Genomic DNA, 8,761 nt, shown 5'->3' with positions numbered 1-8,761 from the left:
ATAACAAATTATAAAGCAGATTCTCGAAGTACTGGATTCAGGAAGCGCGGCCCATAACTTGCCCTCTTTTATTCCGCCCTCCCTGCCTGCCACAGGACTCCAGGTCCAGGACCACACAGGAGAGGCCTTTGGGGCCAGGCAGGGCGCAGGCCCCACCCGCTCTGTGACTGAGGTGCGGTCCCTTCCCGGGGCTTTTGGTTAATTGACTTTTCGTGCTCAGACTAGCTGGGACCTTGCGGAGACCCGAGGGGGACCCCTCCTTCTGAACGACATCCAACAATGATCGGGAAAGCCACCTACGTCCCCCCAAGGTGTTTGCTTTTTAAGATTGGGAAGTTACTTAAAACAGGGCTGCGCCCCAAGCCTGCCCAAACCTGAGAATCACGTGGTGGCCATGGCTCAGAAAGACCCAGCACTGCTCAGCGCCAATTTTTTTTTTTTTTTTTTTTTTTTTTTTTGCGGTGGGGACCTGAGACTCTGTATTTTTAAATCAAGGCAGATGTGAAAGGTTAGAGAAAGATGGATTTACAGGCTCTGATGGCTTAGCAGCTGATTGTGTGTAGGTCCGAGGAAACCTGTGGGAGTTCGTTCTCTTGTTCCACGATATAGGTTCTGGGAACCCAACTCAGGTTGTCAGGAAGGGGATTAGTGAGTGCTTTGCCTGCTGAACCATTCTACCTCCCTGTCCTGTATACAGACAGATGAACACACGCGCGCGCGCGCGCACACACACACACACACACACACACACACACACACACACACGATCTAGTTTACGGTCTCCCAGACCACCTAAGGATCAAAGAGAAGCTGGGAACAGAAATCCGCTCTGGGAAACTTGGAAAAGGCTACTTTGAGGAAGCCAGGGACAGCTGATACTATGTTATCACACTTGGCCATGGGATCAGCCCGTCACCTATCCAGACATCAGGACTGGAGGAATTCTGTTTTCCTTTTTACTGCACGTTATATGATTCTCGCTCTTTCTCTCTTTTTGTTTTTAGTTTTTCAAAACAGGATTATTTCCCTGTGTGGCCCTGGCTGTCCTAGAACTCAGTCTGTAGACCAGGTTGGCCTCAAACTCAGAGATCCACCTGCTACTACCTCCTGACTACTGGGACTAAAGGCGAGTGCCATCAATCTCGGCTAGGTCTCTCAAATTGTTGTCACTGTTCCCTCTTTTGACTGATATGGGATAATTATGGTGTGAAAAAAAAAAAGCATAATTTCTTGTTTGTTCTCCTGGACAGCTGTGCTTTTGCCAGGCCTGTGTGGACTGGGTTGCCAGCATGCATCATCTTTCCCAAGAGTGTCCTTGTTTCTCCGAGTAAATGATGCTCCCTCCATCTCTGACGTGGCCTGCCACACAGTGTTACCTGCTGTCTTAGCTGGGAAGTGTACTGATGAAAAGGGCCACTTATTACCATTGTAATTTGCATTTCCCCTGCCTATATGATTTGCATTTATCCCCAGCCAGGAATAAAATGGGAATTATATTTTACACCAACATAAGAGCAAGAACTGAGTAGCATCTACTCATTTATTGAGACGGGGGTCTCACTGTCTAGCCCTGGCTGACCTGGAACTCCGTCTAGACCAGGCTCGCCTTCCTTGAACTTGCTGAGAGCTGTCTGCCTCTGCCTCCTGAGTGACAAGACTGAAGTTCCCTTTGGTTTCCTAGTGGCCATTTCACTTAGGCATGTACAGGTAATGCCAGATGACCAGGGCAGGAGCAGTTAAAGAGCGCTAGCCAGTCTTCCAGAGGACCTGGGTTAAATACCCAGCACCCACAGACACCTGTACCTCCAGTTCCAGGGGGTCTGATGACATCTTCTGGCCTCCTTGGGTACCAGGAACGTGGTGCACAGACATGTGCAGGTAAAACACCCATATACATAAAATAAAAATAACAAATAAAATAATTTAAAGGCGTGTGTCATCTTAGGCAGTGTTTAGGTTATACCATTTCACAAAGTACCTATTTAAAGTTCTAGCCAGTCTGTCTGCCTTCCTTTTTTCTCTCTCTATGCTCTCCTCTCTTTTCTTTCTGACAGGGTCTCCCTATGGATCCCAGGCTGTCTTAGAACATGCAGCCATCCTCCTGCCTCATTGTTCCCTGCTGGGATTTCAAGCCTGTTTGACACCTGTTCAAAGTTCTGCTCCCACGATTATCACCTATATTTTATTAGCGAGTTTTAACGACTTGGTTTCAAGGGTCATTACTAAAAATTGCAGAGAGCAAACCACAGGGCCTGTGCTCAGGGTCTGTGGCTGTTACCTCTCACCCAGTTTTCACATCAGCTGTTTCTGTTTGTTTAAATCCAGCTGACAGTTTTTGAGAGTGCAGGTATGTGTGTGTGTGTGTCTGCACACGTATGTCCAGGTGCACACATGTCTAGAGGAGGCCATCAATGGAGTGACAATGCTGCCAGAGCGAGAGGACTGGTGAGCAACAGACGATGCTTGCTACTGAGGCAGTGCTCTTCGTGTTCCTAATTATTCGTAATGACAGGGTGAGTGTTAGACTTATCCCTAATAACAGCTAGCACTCAGCTGTAACTCAGCCCACCTTAACTAGGCGAGACACCGTTCGCCCTGGAAATACTCCTGAAGCAAGCAAGCGTGGGGTGACATTCCTCCTCTGGGTTGCACAACTCCTACAGCTTCATACCTGCTTCCACCCAGACACAGCTAGGAGAACACAAAAATGATGGACTTCCGTGCTCACAGACACGGAAACGCTTCAGGGTGTATCAAGCCAGCTCTCCAAAGGACAGGAAGCAGGTGCTTGACACTGCTGTGCAACTGTATATGTACACAGAAACACACACAATAGTGCACAGATTTTTCACACACATTCAGAGACACTTTGAAATGCAGGAGAGGCCTCAGAGGTGGCTTGTGACTTGTCCCTGGGGATGAGGACAGGAAAAAAAAAAAAAAAGCACAGAGAGGCTGTGGTTTAGTACCTGACATGTTGGTATAAATCTTCGAAATCTTTGAAGTCTCTAAAAAGAATTTTTTAAAAGGTAAGGGTGGCTGGAGAGATGGCTCAGCAGTTAAGAGCATGGGCTGCTCTTCTAGAGAACCAGTGTCCAGTTCCCAGCATCCGTGTGGCTGCTCGCACCATCCGTGACTCCAGCTGTAGGGGATCTGATGTCCTGGTCTGCCCTGTCCTTCATGGGCACTGAATACATGTGGTGCATGAACATACATACAGGCAAAACATCCACATACATAAGGCATTTTAAACTGTGTGCCTATGTCTGTATGTCTGTGTAGGGTGTGTGCACATGCATGCAGTTTCCCCTGGAGGTCAGGAGAAGGTGTCAGACCCCCCTGGGGCCGGAGTTACAATATGGGTCCTGGGAATTGGACTCACATCCTTGGTTAAGGACCATCTCTTCAGGCCCTACACTTCTCAAAGATGTAAGCAGTAAAATTTGGTTTACGTGTAAGAATGATAACTGTGCCATTTCGGGGCAACCCCTGGCCCCAGACGAAAAACAAAAACCAAACCACCTTTGAGGTCCCTCCCACCTCGAGGTGTGGCGCATTCTTGGAGTCAACAAATCCGTCAGCTTCTCCCTCCTTTGCCAGCCTCTTCCACTACCTCTGATTTTTTTTTTTTTTTTTGTACGCTTTACTTAGAAATTTCATACATAAACAATACGCTGCACAGTCTTGCCTCCTTCATTGAGTGTTTTTCCTTCCCCGGGATCTGGAAGCCTGGGACTCAACATGTTACCACAGGCAGCCTGTTTTCATCCCCCCATAATCCGGTGTGTGAACACACCACACGGCGAGCCTTGCCCTGCCAAAGGGCGCTCTGCACTTGGGTAATTATGAGCAATGTGGGTATGTACATTCCTGCCCAGGTCCATGTAGAAGCTTCTCCATACCCCGAATTTGCACTGAACCAGCTCCCCGGGTGACTCAAATATGAGAAACGCTGAGATCACAACGTGCTTTTTAACAAGGTCCCCGGAGTGTCATGTTGGCATTGACCGGCTGGGTCGTGGATCCCGCTCAGCCTTCCTAGGAAATGTTCCACTCTCTTCTAAAGTGGTTTTATCAGCTCATGGTCTTTTAAGTGAAAAAGAAAATAGTTGTTTGTTTTTGTTTTTTTTTTTTGGTGGGGGGCTGGTACGATAGTTAGGGGCTTTGTAAAAGTCTTTGCATCCCAAGCCCCGCCAAACACATACTGAAAGGGGAGGACCAACTCCACAAAATAATCCTCTGTCTCCACATACACACTGTAGCATGCACGAACCCCATACTCCTACACAATAAGAGAGAGTTTTTTTGAAGTGGGGGTGCTTGGCCTGGGGGTGCAGCTCAGCTGGGAGAGCGCTAGCCTCACATGCACAGAGCGCTGGGTGCCATCCCCAGCAGGGCATGAACTGGTGCCTCACACCTGTGATCTCAGCACTCAGGAAACGGAGGCAGTGTGAATCTCGAGTTCAGGCTTATCCCTGACTACTTAGAGAATCCAAAGCCAACCTGGGCTACCTGAGACCCTGTCTCAAAAGCAAAGAAATACAAAAAAATACCCGCCTCCCCTCCTCAGTACAACACAGCCTCTAAGAGACTAGAAAGGAACATTCTTAGCTGAGACAAAGGACAAAGTGGGGAGCAGGTATAAGGGACTTTGTGCGGGCCTCACAACATCATTAAACTGCCCTCCCCTCTCTGTCCCATCTCTGGAGGTCGAAAATGTTTGTTGAGAAGGGAAGTGTTTACCTTATGAGGGTGGGGCCCGACTGGATGGATCACTGTCCTCAGGGAGACTCCAAGGGTGTGTGTGTGTGTGTGTGTGTGTGTGTGTGTGTGTGTATGTGTATGATGTGTATGTGTATGTGTGTGTATGCTCAAGGCACACTTTAAGTGCAATGGAAACTTCAAGGAATAAATAAAAAATGTCATTTAAAGTAAGTAAACAGGAGACTTCAGGAATTCCAGGCGAGGACAAAACTGTAAGTTGTTGTCTGTAAGAAGACAATCTTTGCCTGGATGCTGACATCTGCTCCAGTGCTTCAGCCTCAGACTTCCCTGTCTCTAGGATCGTAAGATGGTTTTCTGTTGTCTGTAAGCTTAACTGTCTGTGGCAGTTTATTATGGCCCCTAAACGGACGAAGGCGCCCACTCCTCTCTTGCTGAACCCTAGATCCATCCCAAGGCAGGTATCTTGCCAGGGTTAGGAAGGTGACTTAATCACTCCTGGCCTAAGGGAATGTGAGAGACTGCATTGGCAGAGGAGTGGTCATGCCCATGAGGATGGAAGAGTTAACACAGAGGCTCATGGTGGGCTAAGACTGGTTTGAAAACACATTTTAATTGTGTGTGTGTGTGTGTGTGTGTATGCGTGTGATGCTGGGGCTTGAACCTAGAACCTTGCACATTCTAGGGGAGGGCTCTGCCCACTGAGCTGTGGCCCCAGCTCTCTCTTAACCTCCCCGAGCCCCAGGTTCCTCAGCTGTAAAATATTTTTCTCTAGTATTACGGGAAAATGCGTCTGGCTGGAGAGGTGGCTCAGCAGTTAAAAGGGCTTCCAGAGGGCGTGGGCTCAGTGCCTAGCTCCCACATGGCAGCTCACAGTCATTTGTGACTCCAGTCCCAGGGAATCCGATGCCCTCTTCTGGCCTCCATGCGCACTGCATGCACATGGTGCTTAAACATACACACAGGCAAAACAAACACATAAAATTAAAAAAAAAATAATTAGGAGAAAATTCGTAGAAGGGACCAACAAGAGCGACTAACCCAGAACATTAGTTACCATTCTGGCTACGGGTAATCAACACCTCCTCTTCCTACACTCTAATACTTTCTGTGACTACTTTAAAGTAGAAACAATAACTGGTGAATTGTACTGATTTTAGTGGGTATATACATTGTGCCGGGAAACACTTTGTTAAAGAAGACGGATTTGAGCCAGGCAATGCGGTGCATGCCTTTAATCAGGGAGTCAGAGGCAGGGGGATTGCTGTGAGTTTGAGGCCAGCTTGGTCTACAAAACGAGTCAAGGCTCCACAGAGAAACCCTGTCTTGGCAGAAGGAAAAGACAGATACTTGGGCTGGAGACATGGTCAGTGGCTGAGAGTGCCTACTGCTCTTGCAGTGGACCCCAACTTAGTTCCCAGAACCACAAGATGGCTCACAGCCATCAATGACTCCAGTTTCAGGGGATCCATCGCCCTCTTCCAGCCTCCAAAGACACACATACAGGCAAAACCACACATAAATGAAAAATGAAGAGAGCCATCGATGGTGGCACAGGCCTTTTCAGGAGGCAGAGGCAGGTAGATCATGTGAGTTCGAGGTTAGCCTGGTCTACATAGTGAGTTCCAGGACAGCACCAGAGCTATACTGAGAAACCCTGTCTCTTGAATAACAGAACAATTGCCTCCCCAACGAAACAAAAAAGGAAAAGAAAAGAAGAGCTGGGTGTGGTGGCACATGCCTGTAATCCCAGCACTCAAGGGAGGCAGAGGCAGGCAGACTGCTGTGGGTTTGAAGCCAGCCTGGTCTACAGAAGGAGTCCAGGACAGCTGAGGCCACACAGAGAAACCCTGTCTCGAAAACAAACAAACAAACAAACAAACAAAAAACAAAAACAAAACAAACAAAAAAACATAAAAGGGTAAATATTTAAGAAAAGCAATGAGTGAGCTAACCTAGGTCTAAGGCCACATTATAAAAAGAAAAAGAAAAGCAATGAAACAAAACAAAACCAACCAACCAAAAAGAAACCTGACAAATGGCTCAATAGTTTAAAGGCACTTGCTGCCAAGCTTGATGACTTGAGTTGGATTTCTCCCTGAGTTGGAGAGAGAGAACTGACTCCTGCACACGGTCCTCTGGCCACCACTGGATCCTGTGACACATGGGAAGCACCCCTGCCACTCCAAAACACAAAATAAATAATTACAAACCCCACATTTTCCCAGGTCACATCCTCTGACCCCAAGCTACCAGGAGAGCAGACCCAAAATATGCCTTTCCAAATCTGAACTACCTAAAAACTAGGGAATGCAGCTTTAGCCTCCAGATCGAAGTTCCTGCAAGCAACTCCCTAAAATGTAGCTGGACATTTGGGAGGATATGCCGTGTAAGTTTACAGATGTGGGTTCCAGGGAAGCTTTGAGAGTCTGAAGTAGGCAAATGAATTTCTAATTCTGTATGCTGTGACTTCTGTTTTTTTTCTTAAATCAGAGCGAGTAAGTCGTTATTCTTGCCCATAGGAAAACAGAATTTCTGGCAAAGACCTGAAGTGAAGTAGTAAGAACCATGTTCAGATATCAAGGAACAAAGGGTGTAGACAGACCCAGCTCCAAGGCAGGGCTCTCCCGGGAACTTGAACTTTGCAATTACCTCAATGTGATGATCCCCCCCCCCCACCCCCCAGTCTTAGGTAGCCCTGCTTGGCCTTCAACTTGCTACAGAGCTGGGGTTAACCTTGAACTTCTGATCCTCCTGCCATTAATTCTAAACCCCTGGGATTACAAGCATGTGCCTTGGGTTGGGGGGGTGGGATGCTAGGACCCAGGTCTTCCTGCACATGAGACACTGTATTGATTGAGCCCACAACCTCAGGGTTTCTAGCTACTGTTTTGTATTCACCCAGTTTTGTATTACCCAAGGCAAAAGTCACCTCTTCAATATAAAAGTGAGGTGATTATGTGATTACTTTTAATAAATAAATTCACGTTACTGAATAAAAGCAGGCAGTTGTGGCAAGATGTGACAGTCCCACAACATTCTATGATGCCTGCCCATTTTTTTTTTGAGTAGTGACTGACTGCCCTCATTCCCAGCAGACCCTGGAAAGTGGAGAGACACTCCTTGTTTCACATTCTTGGTCATTCTGGCTTGCTCTCTGGTGCCACCTAACGACCAAAATAGCATTTCAGTTCAAAAGAGCATTTCTCTCCTTTCCCGGTGGCTCTCGCTTTTCCAGGAGGTCCCATTCAGGACCCTGAGCCTGAGCAGAGAAACCATGTCTGAGAAAAGCCTTGTCAAGTCTTAGCAGGATCCCACATCCTATTACATCCTATTCACATCTAAGCACAAATGTCAGAACCTTCATCAAGTCTGAAGTTTCAAACAGTCGCGGGGAGCCAGGAGCAGCACAAGGGCCTCTCATCCCGGACCCCAGAATGCTGATCCTCAGGGATCTTGAGGTCACCCTCTGCTACCGTTTCAGGTTCCACTCAATTACAAATCAGTTCACAGAGCTGGAAACATGGGTAATCGGTTAAGAGGCTGTGGACTGCTCTTGCAGAGGACCCAAGCCAGCTCACAATCACTGGTAACTCCAGCTCCAGGACAAGCTGACACCCTCTCTGGCCTCTGTGGGTACTTGCACTGATACACACACACACACACACACACAGGCACGCATAGGCAGAGACACGCACATGCACATAATTAAAATCAATTAAACGTTACAGCTTTTTACCCTAATATCTTGAACCGTAACAATGCATCGCTATTTAGTATATTTTAACCAGGTGTTAGGACACTTCCTTTTGGATCCTCGTCTCCAACACTCCTTAGAAAATGGTCCTTTGCCTGGCATGGTTGCACACGCCTTTAATCCCAGCACTTGGGAGAAGAGGCAGGTGGATATCTGAGTTTGAGGCCAGCCTTGTCTACAGAGTGAGTTACAGGACAGCCAGGGCTACACAGAGAAACCCTGCCTTGGAAAACAAAACACACAAACAAACAAACAGCCCATCATAGATTTGGATCTATGTAG

This window comes from Meriones unguiculatus, chromosome 4, assembly GCF_030254825.1.
Source record: "Meriones unguiculatus strain TT.TT164.6M chromosome 4, Bangor_MerUng_6.1, whole genome shotgun sequence".
Lineage (NCBI taxonomy): Eukaryota > Metazoa > Chordata > Mammalia > Rodentia > Muridae > Meriones > Meriones unguiculatus.
Note: the sequence above shows the minus strand (reverse complement) of the source record.